This window comes from Pteropus alecto, unplaced genomic scaffold, assembly GCF_000325575.1.
Source record: "Pteropus alecto unplaced genomic scaffold, ASM32557v1 scaffold68, whole genome shotgun sequence".
NCBI lineage: Eukaryota > Metazoa > Chordata > Mammalia > Chiroptera > Pteropodidae > Pteropus > Pteropus alecto.
In genome coordinates, this window is record NW_006441386.1 from 2,936,294 (window position 1) to 2,952,282 (window position 15,989).

A 15,989-nucleotide genomic window follows, 5' to 3' on the forward strand; every position below is an offset into this window, starting at 1 on the left:
AGCAACCGATCTGTTAGGTTTCCACTCCTTATATTTTGGCAGCAAACCTCTTTTAGGTAGTTACTAACTTTTAAATATAAAATCCAGGCACCAAATCATAAAGCAGAAAAGACACACATAATTTGGGTTAATTAAAATGCCTCCAAGTGAACAGGTGACAGATGTCAAGCCTCCTGGCATCCAGAAGAAAAGCACTGCAACAGACTATTAGGATTCCTGTGTTAATCAGGTAATAGTAACTTGGGTAATTAGCAAATCACACCAAATCTTATTAGAGTCCCAAATCTCATTTAGAGCCTTTTGGAGAAACTGTTTAAATACAAAGGACACGTTCTCCTACTAACAGAAGACGCCTGCTGACTGGGGCAGATACCCCAGGTTCCCTATCTCTATTAAATCCATTTTAATTATGAAGTCTCAAGGTCTAATTCAGCAAGGATTGAAAGAGAGAGCATTTGTCCCTTTGCTCTTGCAAAGACTCTGCAGTTCTAGTAGACTTCAAAGACTCTACAAGTCCAAGGCCAGAAAAATGGTAATGGTCTCTGTCACTAGACTACCAAAGCACTCCATACCTGTTAGGAAGACATCTACCTTTGCTTTTTTGTAATTCACATGTTAACACCCCTCAGTAAGAAGAGGTAGCTGAGCCTGGGAGCAATCCAAAGGTATTGCTAGGCCAAGTGCAGAGGGTCACTCGACAAACCCCAGTTAATCAGTGGTGAGTGTGCTCAGGTTGGAGCAACGCCTCAGGTTTGTGCTTCTGTAGCCCTGTCTCCTCAAGCTTGTTATTTTAAACCATTTCCACAGAGCTCTTTACAACATTCCTCCTCTATTCAGATCTAAAAGTACATCTGAAATGTTACTGAATTCCAATCCTGTGATCATGCTTAGAATAGCTCCTACTGGGCTTGTTTCTACAAGACAGTTGGTTTAAGCCTAGTGACTATTGGATGTCACTTCTCCATGTTCCTTTTTAGCTACAGTGTCAGGAATATGATCTAAAGGTCCATAGCACGGCCTCAGTAGTCAGTTGTTTTGCCTACTTAGTGCTTGGAACTTAATCTCTCTTTTTTTTTTTCCTTTCTTTCTATTTATATTCTCTTACCCAATGACCCAGCCAGCATTCTGGAGTGGGGAGAGGTCAGGGAGTTGATGTCATCACTGATATAAGAAGAAAAGGGGAGAAAACCTCAAGTCCCTGGGGGTAACAGGGCTCAGTTACTTAGTAGAATTGGGTGACTTCGGCCACACTTCTTCTCTTTGAGCCCCATCTGCTAAATGGGAGCAAGAATATTTCCCTACTGACTTGACAGGGGTGGTGGGAGAAACGAAGGAGAGAATAAATGGCAGAGCGCTCTGTTAACCATAAAGCATCGCACAAGCTGTTTACTCCGAAGGCATTGTCAGGACATAAAAGCCACATAGCCAGCCTGCGGGCATGCCTAGAAATAGGGCGCCTATTTCCCATCTTCAGTGGGGTAACTGCTTGCCTGGCTTGCTGGCTCCTATACCGCACAGCAGGGACCAAGCAGATGCTCTCAGGATGAGCCATGTGTGGTGTCTTCTCTTAAAAGATGGGCTGTAGGAGGACAGAATGGTGGAGAGGAAACATCTCTGGACAAGGAGTTTAGACACTGGGGTTCTGGGTTACAACTAACTCTGTCACTAACCTACTCTGTTGACCGGCGACTTGGAAAATAAAACATTATCAGGATGACAGCTGGTGAACTCTGGGAGGAAAATGATGCTCACTTTTAGCCAATATGGGTTAAGAAGAGCAAGTCATCAGAACAAGACTTTCCCACAGGGTATGAGATTGATACACTTGGAAAATAATGTAGAGAGGGCAGAGCTGGACTCAGTGAGTATAAATGAGCTTTCACGTACAATTCAAATGGTCAAGACAGAGAGATGTCGTTAGGACAAAAATGCAATCAGGTGAATTCATAAGTGTGTGATGTGCCCAATGGGAGACGATGAAGGTCTCTAACCTGAAAGGGTTTCACCCTTTCAGGTTCCACGTTTGTATTAGCAACTGATGAGGACAGGGAGCATTATCTAATGACAAGTTGCTGTAGACACCATACTTTTTGTCACTTTTCACACTTTGCGTATGCAGTTCCTTCTGCCTAGAATATTAAGCCCTAGCTCTTCCTCTGGCCAACTCCAACTCACAAATTCTATATTTCCCAGAAAGCCTGGATTCGTGAGGCACCTCTTCTCCATGCTTCTGTACTGCCCTTCCCATGTGTTGTGTGTCCCAATAAACTCCTTGAGGGTAGTAACTGCCTGTTTTTCTCCTCACTGTATCCCAGTCCAATGTCTGGCACATAGTGGTTGAACTGAATTTTCATATGACATGAAGCTGGAAATGATAGTATATTGAATCATAACACACAGATCCAAAATCTCTTAGCAGACTAAAGGAATGGGTGAATTCTATTTTATCCTGACAAGATGACTTTAATTAGGAATAAATGTAGTTTGCATGTAAGTTCAGCGATAACAAATACATGCATGTAGGTGGAGCAGATATGCTGAATAGTTATATATGTGAAGACTCAAATTATGTTTAGCGTAAACAAATGTTTTTGGTAGAACTTCCAGAAAAACCAATACCACTAAAAGGCGGTGTGGGTCTCTGTCAAAAGCAGTGACAACCCCTCGCCCCTCTCTGGGTTCCTCGACCTAAGAATTAACAAACCAGAGAATGCCTAGAAGACAGTAACTAGTAGGAAACCCCAAAAATATAGGAAATGTTTGAAAGAACTGAACGTAGGCCTAGAGAAGAAATACTTAAAAATATGTAACTACTTTCAAATGTCTGAAGGGATCATAGATGGCAAAGAGACTGGATTTAGTCTTTGTGGGTCGAGGAGGGGCAGAATGAATGAAAGAAAGCAGCAAACGGACTTCACTTCATATAGGAGGAGATTTTATACAAATCATAGGTGTCCTCGGGGTGCTTTCTCAGGACAAAGTTTTCCAGCAGGTTCAGGCAGAGGCCAGATCACCTCTCCCTGGTGATGCTGAAGACATTTACAAAGGTAGAGGCCTGCATCAGGCAATCTCTCTTGAGTGCTAAGCAAATCTGACACTCTATCATGCTAAGGAAGCCACCTGCCACCTCTGTGCTTCACTTTACTCATGGTCAACGGGAGAGGCTGGCAGTTGTATCACAGTTAGGGTTTTGCAGGGAGATGTTGACTGGTGTTTTGATTTGAGATATGTCTGCCTCACCAGAATAAGCAAGTGGTGTCTCCCTGCTGGGTATCTGTGGGAGGATGTGAGCCCCACAGTGAATATGGAGAGCAACACTGAGTACCTCCCAAATTAATGCTGTGAATCGATGGAAAGCTGAGGGAGGAGCCATCAAACGCAACTCGTGATCTTCCACCTCCCTAAAGCCAAAGCCGTGCCTGCTCTTGCACCAAAGACATCTGCACAAGGGGCTTTTATCAAAACACGGAAAGCATTTTGAGCTTGGCAGCTGAGAAGAAGGGCTTTTTCTCCTTCAGTGGGCTAGTTAATTCTTGGCACTGCTGGACGAGAGCAAAGAAATTGTTCCCATTGAAAGGCGTTGCCTAATAGACTCCCTCGTACCGACAAGCTGCGTAGCCAACTTCATCAAGAGACAGAAGCTGGTAGCAAGAAGCGCTTTCTTCTCCTGAGCTTTCTGGAACCTTTGCAAACCCAAGATGACAACCACTACCTCCACCAACACAACAAAACAACAAATAACCCCACCACCCAAGAAGGGGTGTTTTCTTTTCCATTTTGGTAGGCTGCTGGAGGTAAAGGACCAAGCGGAAGGCAGGGTGCCAGGAGTTCCTTTTTCCCGAGGCCATGGTCCAAGTAAAACTAAGAAAAATGAGACTGGGAAGAAAAGAAAAAGAAACCCTCAACACCACAAAAAGCTAATGGCTGGAAAATGGGGGGAGGAGTAGGGCTGGATGGTTGGAAACTGGGCTTCACTGGTGGCTGAGTGCATGGCCTACATAGACTTGCAGAGAGGAGGCCCGTCCCTGTGCCAACCCCCCACAGGACAGGCGGACAGTGCTGGTTTTGTTGGCAGATTTTTTTTCTATTGGTGGGGTGCTTTCTTCCTGCACAGCAGGCACCAGAGTGAAAGCTGACAAGCACTGGCAGAATTTAAAAAATTGCTGCCACTCTCCCACAGACGTCCATTATGTCTCTGGAGCCTTACGATTCACAGCATAAAAGCATAATCAAGAGAAATCATGGTACAGCTCAGTCAGGGATGGGCAGAATAGTCCATTTAACTTTATGTTAAAAAAAGGAAAATAATTGGACTAAAATTTGTTTGAAATGGGAATCGGAAATGCTTGTTTTCAATCTATTTCAAAAAAAAAAAACCCATTAAGTACTCATTGGAAACTATTTAGTTTGGAAACAAGTTTGGTATTCCATAGGCAGTGTACATTAAAAGTTGCAGCCCAACCTAATCTTGTAAGAACCATCGACAACCTGATGACCTAGTTCTACAGGGCTTTTGAAAAAAGGGCTGGCTGGGTTTGGGCTGTTCACAGCCTGGCGTTTGCCTTCACAACAAAATCTAAAAGACCAAACTGGTTAGAGAAAAGGAAGTCTTTCAAGGGGACAGAAAGCCCCAAACTACCCTCTGCTGGCAAACAGCAACAGAGTAGCCAAAACCAAAGAGAAATTTGAAGATGGTGGGAAGTGAGTCATAGAAGAAGGAAATGAATTCTTGGTGTGGTACCTTGTACCATGTTGTGACTACCTCACAAGCAACAGTAGTCAACTCTCCCATCTCAAAGCCTCAGGAGCCTAGAATCATACAACCCCAGGGAAATGGTCACTTTTATGCGATGCACAAGTTCCTTTGATGACATTCCCAGAGGCAGTGCCCTGGGAATATAAACCTAAGAGAGAGGCTGGCCCAGAGTGGCTTTTCTCATTCACTGTAGTCCTCTCACTCCTCAGGCTATTCTCCCTTTTAGCTTCTAAGTCTGCTACTCCAGAGGTGGCGATATTACCAAATATGCCAGTGGAATTCACTAAGCAGTAAATTCCAAGTGGTCAAGGACTGTTTTTTAAATACCCTCTTGTTCACCTAGCACTGTACCTGGCACAATGTAGGTGATAAATCCATGTTTGTTGAATGAATGAACGAACATTCTGTAAAAGGACAGAATGACTTGTAAAGGAAAGGTTCGGTGTAAGAAGGCTGGGTTTTCCTTTGAGAGTGAGAAGAACAAATTTTAAAAAAATCACACATGTTAACAGTGTAAGGGCCAGCTACTTTACAGATAGGTAGAACATTTGTCAACTAATAATCTTTAAGTATTTAAACTATAAAAAATTTCCCCCTTATATTAAAGACATGTGTCATTACTACTTTAAGCAGTAGATATTTTATTTATCCCTTTGGAAGAACAAAGGCCACATGTCAGGGTTGCTCTATGTTTCTGCAGGCCCTTGGTCTTCCCCAGGACAGACATTCGGTTCAACAGTCTTAGGTTTCTCAATCCACTGAAATATTTACATTCTTTTCTTACTTCGATTTCTGTTCCTCTTTCTTTAATTCCCCACTTGCCTGCATTTATTCTTTCATGTAACCTTTAGGGTACTATGAAAGTGATAAAATGGCTCTCAGTTGAGTACCATATGATTTCTCTTGAGAAGAGAGAGCTGGATTGCCCTTCCCACACCAAATACTGCTACTAACAAAACAATTAATTCTGAAGGACTAAACTTTTTATTCAACAACAACATAAATACAACGCTATAGTACTTGGGAGTGGATGAATATAGACACACAGATCTTGGTTACAGATCAAATGCTTTTAGTTTTCTTTTCACAGACCTATGGAAGACCTACTGTGTGCAAGTCTCATGCTGAGTAGTGGTGGGCACAGTGGGTGGGCATATAATGAGGACTGAGTATTTGTCCTAGTTCTCCATGGCGGCTGGGCATAGGCAACAAACCCATAAATAACTGTAAGAGGAGGTGAAATGCTAATGTGGGCAAAGCCTATGTTTCCTCAATCTTAAGGTTTCAAAGTGGGACACGGTGAAGAGGAGGCCTGGGGACCAAAGGGCTATTTGGTTAGAGGGTTGGACATTCATCTAATACTCTACAGTTAAAAACACTTTCCCTCCTGTTGTGGCTTCTGATTCATCTGTTAAAAAGGGCCTTGGCTTCTAACATGGAAGCAGCAGTGGGATCATCAGATCATTGAGTTTAGTTTCTTAGAGGAGTTCTTTACAGAGGGGCATGCCCACTCTGCATATTTGTGGTGAGAGTCAAGGAGAAAGGCCATGGAATTTTTCTCTCTCCTACCATAGTCTGGCTGCTTGAGCTCCCATGTATTAAGAAGGTCTAAAATAGACTTCTAGTTGAGATGGTGAAGTAGGTAAATGCTGTGCTCACCTTCACTCATGACCACATCAGAACTACAACTAAATCATAAAACAACCATCATTGAGAACCACCTGAACACTAGCTTAACAGAATTCCTATAACTAAGGATATAAAGAAGAAGCCATGTAGAAACCGGTAGGAAGGGCAGAAAGTGGAACTGGGAGGTCCCACACCCATGATGGATATGAACCAGGAGGGATAGCCAATTACAGAGATCTCCCTTGAAGAGTGAGGGGCCCTAGCTTCACACTGGGGTCCCCATTTTGGTGCACCCAGTGCCAGGGAGAGGAGTTCCTGTAACATCTGGCTGTGAAGACCAGCAGAGATTATCTCTGAGAAGGGTAGGGGACTGCTAGAGACTGAGGCAAACCTCTAAAGGGGCCCACACACAGACTCACTTGCTTCAAAACTCACTCTAAGCTCCAGCAAGAGGACAGCAGCTCAAAAAGTGCCAAGGACATATGGAGAGGACTAAATTGACTAACTTCAAGGTGAAGGCTGGAAGAGCAGTGATATGAGCAACTCTCTCCAGGGACAGAAGCACTAGCAGACACCACTGTTCCATGTGGAGCTCCCCTCCCACCCAGCTGGCCCAATGCAGGCTGGCACCAAATTGTGACTCTCCATTAACCTGGCTAACACTATTCACCCCACCCTGGTGATTGCCTGAGATCCCACCTAACTTGCCTGCCTGTCCTGAACCTCAACCAGTGATTTTTCCACTCAAGCGGCCTGCCTCAGCTTGTGCTGTGGAATTTCCCCAAATCTCTCAAAGGTCCACAAACCCCAAACAAGCAGTGACCAGTCTCGACTTGCATTTAACTTCCATCAGGCGGACCCAAGCATGGCATAAGCAGTGGCCAGTCTGGGCCTGGAACGTAGCTTCAACCAAGCAGCTACAAGCCTGGCATAAGTGTCAGCCAGCCTCACTTCGCAGCATAGCCTCTCCCAAGAATCTCCACGCCCGACACAAGCAGCAACCAACCTCCAGTCATTTTCTAGCTCCTACCAAGAGGGCTCAAGTCTACAAGCGATGGCTGACCTTAGCATGTACCAAAGCACCTCGCATGAGTCTTCAGAACCAACAAACCTGGTGGCCAGCTTCAGACCACAACAGCGATCCACCCAACCAGCTTCACAAATGACACACCCAAAGGGTGACTCAGCTGGCACCAGAGCCTGCCAAAGCGACTCTCGCTCCATGAGGTCAGTCCTTGCACAACTCATCTCCTGTAGTCATGGCTAGCCATCACAGCCACTCAGCCTGAGGGTTGACTCCACCTACTGATATACCAAAAGCAATCATGGTAGAACTATAACAGGACAGCACACATAACTCATGTAAGGGACACCATTGGAACATCTGGTTCAGGCGACTGGGAAGACTGTGCCACTAGGCCCCACAGGACACTTTCTATATAAGGCCACTCTGTCAAGAGTGGTAGACCTACTTAATAATAGCAGATCTACCTAATAAATAGATAAAAACACAGGGAGAAAGTAAAAATGGGGAGAAAAGAAACTTGTCCCAAAGAAAAGAACAAGACAAAACTCCAGAAAAAGAACTCAATGAAATGGAGACAAGCAATCTACCAGCTACAGATACAAAATTCAAAACACAGGTTACAAAGATGCTCAATGAACTTAGGGGAAGAACTGATAAACTCGGTGAGAACTTTAAAAAGATGTAAAAAATATAAAAAAAGAGATAAAGACCTAAAAAAGAACCAGTCAAAAATTAAGAATACAATAACTGAAATGAAGACTATATTAGAGGGAATCAACAGAAGATTAGGTGAAACAGAAGACTGAATCAGCAATCTGGAAAACAAGGTAGCAAAAGCACCCAATCAGAACAGCAAAAAGAAAAAAAAATGCAAGAAAACTAGGATAGTGTAAGGGGCTTCCAGGACAACATCAAGCATACCAACATTTGCATCATAGGGGTACCAGAAGGAGAAGAGAGAGAGCAAAGAATTGAAAATCTAGTTGAAGAAATAATGATGGAAAACTTCCCTAACTGGGTGAGGAAATAGACATACAAACCCAGGAAGCACAGAGTCCTAAACAAGATGAATGCAGAGTCCCAAACAAGATGAACCCAAATAGGCCCACACCAAGATACATCATCATTAAAACGGCAAAGGTTAAAGACAAAGAGAGCAAGAGAAAAGCAGTTAGTTACCTACAAGAGAGCTCCCATAAAACTGTCAGCTCATTTCTCAGAAGGAAATAGACATACAAACCCGGGAAGCACAGAGTCCTAAACAAGATGAATGCAGAGTCCCAAACAAGATGAACCCAAATAGGCCCACACCAAGATACATCATCATTAAAACGGCAAAGGTTAAAGACAAAGAGAGCAAGAGAAAAGCAGTTAGTTACCTACAAGAGAGCTCCCATAAAACTGTCAGCTCATTTCTCAACAGAAACTTTTCAGGTCGGAAGGGACTGGCATGAAATATTCGAAGTGATGAAAGAAAGGACCTACAACCAAGATAACTCTACCCAGTAAGGCTATCATTTAGAATTGAAAAAGAGATGAAGACTTTCTTAGACAAGAAAAAGCTAAAGGAGTTCACCACTAAACCAGTATTACAAGAAATGTTAAAAGGACTAATTTAAGAAGAAAAGATAAAACATATGAATAAGAAAATACAGAATAGAAAAAAATCTCACTGACAAAGGCAGACACTTAGTAAAAGGAGTGGATCAACCAAATTTAAAGCTAGTACAAAGGTTAAAAGACAAAAGTAGAAAGATCATGTGCCTTACAACAATAAATTAAGGGATACACAGAAACGCACACACATACACACAAACACAAGATGGAAAAATAATGACAAATATGGGGAAGTGAGTAAAAATTGTAGTGATTTTAGAATATGTTCAACTTAAAATAGACTGCTATAAGCTTGGTATATATGAAGTACATTGTAATCCCAAACCAAAAATTGATAAAAGATATTAAAAAAATAAAGAGAAAAGAATCCAAACAAAACACTATAGGAGGTCATAAATATACAAGAAAAAAGTGCAAGAGAATAAGAAAGGGAAGAGAAGAACTACAAAAACAATCAAAAACAATTAATAAAATGGCAATAACTACACATCCATCAATAATTATTTTAAATGTAAATGGACTAAATGCTCCAATCAAAAGACATAGGGTGTCTGAATGGATTTAAAAAGCAAAAACAGAAACTGACTCATACATATGCTGCCTATAGGAGACCCACTTCAGAGTGAAAGACATTCACAGACTGAAGGTAAAGGGATGGAAAAAGATTATTTCATGCAAATGGAATAGGAAAAAAAAAAAGCTGGGGTAGCAATACTTAAATCAGACAAAACAGACTTTTAAAAACAGGCTATAACAAGAAACAAAGAAGGACATTTCATATGATAAGAGGATTGATCCAACAAGAGAATACAACTGTTATAAACATTTACATAACCAATGTAGGAGCACCTAACTCTATAAAGCAAATACTGATGGACATGAAGGAAGTGATTGACAGTGAGACAATGATAGTAGGGGACTTTAATACTGCATTAACATCACCCAGACAGAAAGTTAACACAAAAACAGTGCCCTTAAGTGACACAGATGAAATTAATTGATACTTTCACAGCATTTCACCCCAAAGCAGCAGAATATACATTCTTTTCAAGTGCACATGGGACATTTTCCAGGATAGAGCACATGTTAGGCCACAAAACAAGTCTCAATGAATTTAAGAAGACAAATCATATCAAGCATCTTCTCTGATCACAATGGTCTGAAACTAGGAATCAACTACAGTAAGAAAACTAAGAAAGCACACAAACATATAGAAGCTAAATAGCATGCTACTAAACAATAAATGGCTTAACAATGAGATCAAGGAAGAAATCAAGATACTTTGAGACAAATGAAAAGGAAAGTACAAAAAAACTCCCAAAATCTATGGGACACAGCCAAAGCAGTTCTAAGTGGAAAATTCATAGCAGTACAGACCTACCTCCAGAAAGAAGAAAAATTTCTAATCGGCTATCTAACTTTATACCTAAAGGAGGTTGAAAAAGAAGAACATACAGAAAATAGATTAATCATTGCCAGAGATGAATGGTTGGAGGTAGGTAAAATGAGTGAAGGTGGTCAAAGGTACAAACTTCTAGTTATAAAATAAATAAGTCCTGGGGATATAATGTACAGCATGGCGACTATAGCTAATAACATTGTTATTATATACATATTTGAAAGTTGCTAAAAGAGTGAATCTTAAAAGTTCTCATCACAAAAAAAAAGCATTGTAACTGTGTGGTGATGGATGTTCACTAGACTTACTGTGGTGATCATTTGACATTTTACATACATATATATCAAATAATTATTTTTTGTATACATGAAACTAATCTAAAGTCAATTATATCTCAATTTAAAATAAACAATTAAGTCAATCCTATGAAAATGAAAAGAGAAAAAGATAAGCTCAAAATGAGTAGAAGGAAGGAGATAATAAAGATCAGAGAGGAAATAAATGAAATAGAGTCTTAAAAAATTAGAGAATATCAATGAAACCAAGAGCTTGTTCTTTGAAAAAATAAACAAAATTGATAAATCTTTAGCCAACTTAATCAGAAAAGAAAAGAGAGGTCCCAAATAAATAAAATCAAAAATAAAAGGGAGAAGTGACCACTAATACTACAGAAATACAAACGATTATAAGGAAATACTATAAACGATTATATGCCAACAAGTTATAAAACCTGGAAGAAATGGATAAGTTCTTAGACACACAATCTTCCAAGGCTGAATCAAGAAGAAACAGAAAATCTGAACTGACCAGTAGCTACTAATGAAACTGAAGAAGTAATAAAAAAACTCGCAACAAACAAAAGCCCTAGAGCAGACGGCTTCACAGGTAACTTTCACCAAACCCTCAAAGAAGAATTAATACCTATCCTTCTCAAACTATTCTAAAAAACTGAAGACTAAGGAATGATCCCAAACTTATTTTACGAGGCCAGCATTACCGATACTGAAACCAGACAAGGACACTACATACATATAAAATTACAGGCCAATAACCATAATGAACATAAATGCAAAAATACTCAATAAAATATTAGCAAATCAAATTCAGCTATACATTAAAAAGATCATACAACATGATCAAGTGGGATTTGTTATTGGGATGCAAAGTTGGTTCAGTATCTGCAAATCAATAAATGTGATACACCGCATAAGCAAAGTGGAGGTTAAAAATCACATGGTCATATCAATAGATGCAGAAAAAGCATTTGACAAAATCTAATTTCATGAATGTAAAAACTTTCAGCAAAGTGGGTACAGAGGGAGCATACCTCAACATAATAAAGGCCATATCGACAAACCCATAGCTAACATCATACTCAAGGGTGAAAGACTAAAAGCTTTTTCTTTAAGATCAGGAACAAGACAATGGTGTCCATTTTAACCACTTTATTCAACATAATACTGGAAGTCTTAGCCACAGCAATCAGAAAAGAGAAAGAAATAAAAGGCCTCAAAATTGGAAAGGAAGAAGTAAAACTGTCTTTATCTGCAGATGGCATACTATATGTACGGAAACCTAAAGAATTCACCAGAAAACTATTAGAACTAATAAATGAATTCAGCAAAGTAGAATATTTTTATATGCCAATAACAAACTATCAGAAAGAGAAACTAGGAAAACAATCCCACTTAAAACTGCATCAAAAAGAATAAAATTCATAGAAATAAATTTAGCCAAAGAAGTAATAGACCTGTACTCAGAAAATTACAAGTCATTGAAAAAAGAAATTGAAGAAGATACAAATAAATGGAAGCATATACCATGCTCATGGGTAGGAAGAATCAATATCATTAAAATGGCCATACTATCCAAAGCAATCTATATAGATTCAATGCAAACCCTATCAAAATACCAATGGTATTTTTCACATAACTACAACAAATAATATTAACATTAATTTGAAACCACAGAAGACCCCAAACAACCAAAGCAATCTGGAGGAAAAAAAACAAAGTTGGAGGTATCACACTACCAAAGATCAAACTATACTATCAGGATATAGCAACCAGAACAGAATAGCACTGACATAAAAACAGACACATAGATTAATGAAACAGAATACAGAACCCAGAAATAAACCCACACCTATATGGTCAATTAATCTATGACAAAGGAAGCAAGAATGTAAAATGGGATAAAGATACTTTCTTCAATAAACGATGTTGGGAAAACTGGACAGATACATGCAAAAAAATGAAACTAGACCACCTTCTTACATCATATACAAGAATAAACTCAAAGTGGATTAAAGACTTAGATATAAGACCTGAAAGTATAAAACTCTTAGAAGAAAACATAGGCAATAAACTCTGCTCTTAGCAATATTTGTTTTTGGATATGCCACCTCAGGCAAGAGAAACAGCAGGAAAAAATAAACAAACAGTACTACATCAAACTAAAATGTCTTTGCACAGTGAAGGAAATCATCAACAAAATGAAAAGACAACCTACTGAATGGGAGAAGATATTTGCCAAAGATACATGTGATGATATGTTAATATCCAAACTATACCAGGAACTCATACAGCTTAACACCACCCTCCCCCCAAAAAACCAACAATCAATTAAAAAATGGGCAGGAGACCTGAATAAACATTTCTCTAAAGAGCACATACAGATAGCCAATAGACATATAAAAAGATGCTCAACATCACGCATTATCAGAGAAATGCAAATTAAAACCCCAATGATATATCACCTTGCACAGGTCAGAATGGCTATCATCAATAAATCAAAAACAACAAGTATTGGTGAGGATGTGGAGCAAAGAGAACTCTCATGCAATATTGGTAGACTGTAATTTGGTGAAGCCAGGGTGTAAATAGTATGGAGGTATCTCGAAAATTTTAAAAAACTACCGTATGACTCAGCAATTTCACTTCTGGGTATTTATCTAAAGAAATTCAAAACACTAATTTGAAAAAATATGTGCACGCCTATGTTCACTGCAGCATTATTTACAATGGCCGAGATATGGAAGCAACCGTCTACAGATAAACGAATGGATAAAGAAGTTGTGGTACATATATACAATGGAATATTACTTAGCCATAAAAAAGAATGAAATCTTACCATCTGCAACAACATGATAAACTTAGAGGGTATTATGCTAAGTGAAATAAATCAGACAGAAAAAGATAAATACCAAATGATTTTGCTTATATATGAAATCTAAAAAACAAAATGAGTGAATAGACCAAACAGAAACAAACTCATAGATACAGAGAACAAACTGGTGGTTGCCAAATGGGAGGGAATGTGGGGGAATGCAAAGTACAGGATAAGGAATACAGTCAATCATACTGTAGTAACTAGGAAAGGTGTCGGATGGGTACTAGACTTATCAGGGTGATCATTTCGTAAGGTAATAGAAATGTCCATTCACTATGCTGTATCCCTGAAAGTAATATAATATTGTATGTTAACAGTAACTGAAAAATAAATTAAAAGAAAAAAAAACATCTAAAATAGGACAAAGATGGAGCTACAATACTGAATTTCATTTTATATCTTTTTAGTGGTGTCATTTGTCTCTTAACTACTTTTAAAGTAGCTACAAAGAGTTATGACTTCTCGAATGTAGAGCAGGGGTAGGAGCTACTGCCTCGGACAGTTTCAACCTTGGTAAATTCTATGCTGACACCATTTGCTTTATATATCCTCTCTTGAAACCAAATTGCTGTGCCTACAGTGTAGCCCTTTATTGTCTCATCTACCAACCTCCTTATTGGGCCTTCTACCAACAAAACACACCTAAAGCATTAGCACCTTCCCACCCAACATGGAGTGGGCCTTCTCTTCGAATGCTACAGAACGGTCACCCCATGAGGTTCCCAGTCCCCGGCATCATGGAGAAAGTCCCACTTTCACTGCCATTCACTATTCTCCAGACTGAAGGCCATCAGTGTGTGGGCAGAGAGGAACAGAGCAAGGGTTCCATAACTCCACTTCCACCAGCTGAGGAAGCTCACTGCTGCATGGTGCCAAGCATGCCCACCCCTCCCACGCTGGCTGCTATGAAAGGCTAGTCCTGGTCTGGCAGGACACAACAGCTACTACCACCCAGCTCCCTGCTGGTCTCTGTGTGAATCTGCCTCCAATCTAAGAAGAAGAGCAATGGAAGCATCCAACTTTCCTTCTGACTTGAGATTGGATTTGTAGAGAGTCTACGTTTGATCACTTCTACTGTCCTATTAGCATCACCACTGAGGCAAGAGGGCCTCGCTCATTAAATTAGAGCTTAGTCCCAGCCTAGAGCTTCTACAGTATGTGAGAAACAGCCGAGTAGAAAAAGACTGTTCTACCGGGGGAGAAAACATCCTAAGGGCAGTTGGGAACACCCCTTTTGTGAGAAAAGCAAAGGAGACTGAGAGGCACAGAGCCAGGGTTCTGTCATCGGCAGCTACAGCCACGAGGCAGTTTAGATTGCAGGTAGACTCCTAGCAGAAACGAGAGCTGATTACTTTCTGGCTGCTCTAGCACTTGGGCTAGTACCCCCTTCCTTTTCCTCCCCTCTACTCCCCTTCTCTCCCCTATTCTCCCTTCTTCCCTCCCTCCCTTTCCTTTCTTTTTCCAAACAAAATGTCGCTAAGGCATAACCTGAGGAATACCTATCCACAGCTACAGGAATGGGAATACCTATCCACAGCTCTAAGATCCATTCAGGGGTGGGGACAAAAGGAAAAGAAACCGAAAAGGAGGAGTGCCTCCATTGTTTTAAATTCGGATGGAATCAATTACCAAGTTGAACTCTCCATTCTTCATTGGATTGTAAAATAATTTTTCCACCCTCTGTCATTCCTTTCTACTTTGTTTTGTTCTATAAACTTCTATCTCCACCACCCCTCATTTCCATCTTCACTGGTCAAGACTAGGCACAGTGTTTGCTTGAGGACTGCTGCAATAATGAAAAAAAAAAAAAACAAACCATGTTCGGGAGTAGGAAGAAGGGGGGCGGGGTGAGGTTAATGGGATTAGTTTGCGGGCACGACTTACTCTTGGAACAGTGGAGTGGAGAGTTCTAGCAGGTAGCTGGATATGTGAGTATGGGACGAGCTTCTTCTCTCTGGTGCCTTCTCACTTTCTTTTTCATCTCATATTCTTCCTCTGGTGTCTGATACCAAGTAACCACCTTGCTCTCAACTAGCAGCTAAGCTCTGCGTAGGCTTTGGTTGAGGAATTATATCTTATAATATAGACCCTCTTGGAGATTGAGGCTTGACAAGTACTTGCGAGTGGTGGCTTGGTCTCTGCTGTCCCTTGGAACCCTGAAATAGCATGTACTGAAGCCTGGGGTAGCACACTGAAAGATAAGAGATCACATGAAGCAGAGATGAGCTGTCCCAGCTGGGACTGCTACCCCCAGGACAACCAGTCTGTCAGTCACCAGACAGAGGCAAAGTCCTCCTCGACCAGCCAGTCTAAGTTGACCACAGATGACTGAGAGTCCTGCAGAGATCAGCTGAGTTGGCCCAGACAAACACAATCACCCACGTGACCCA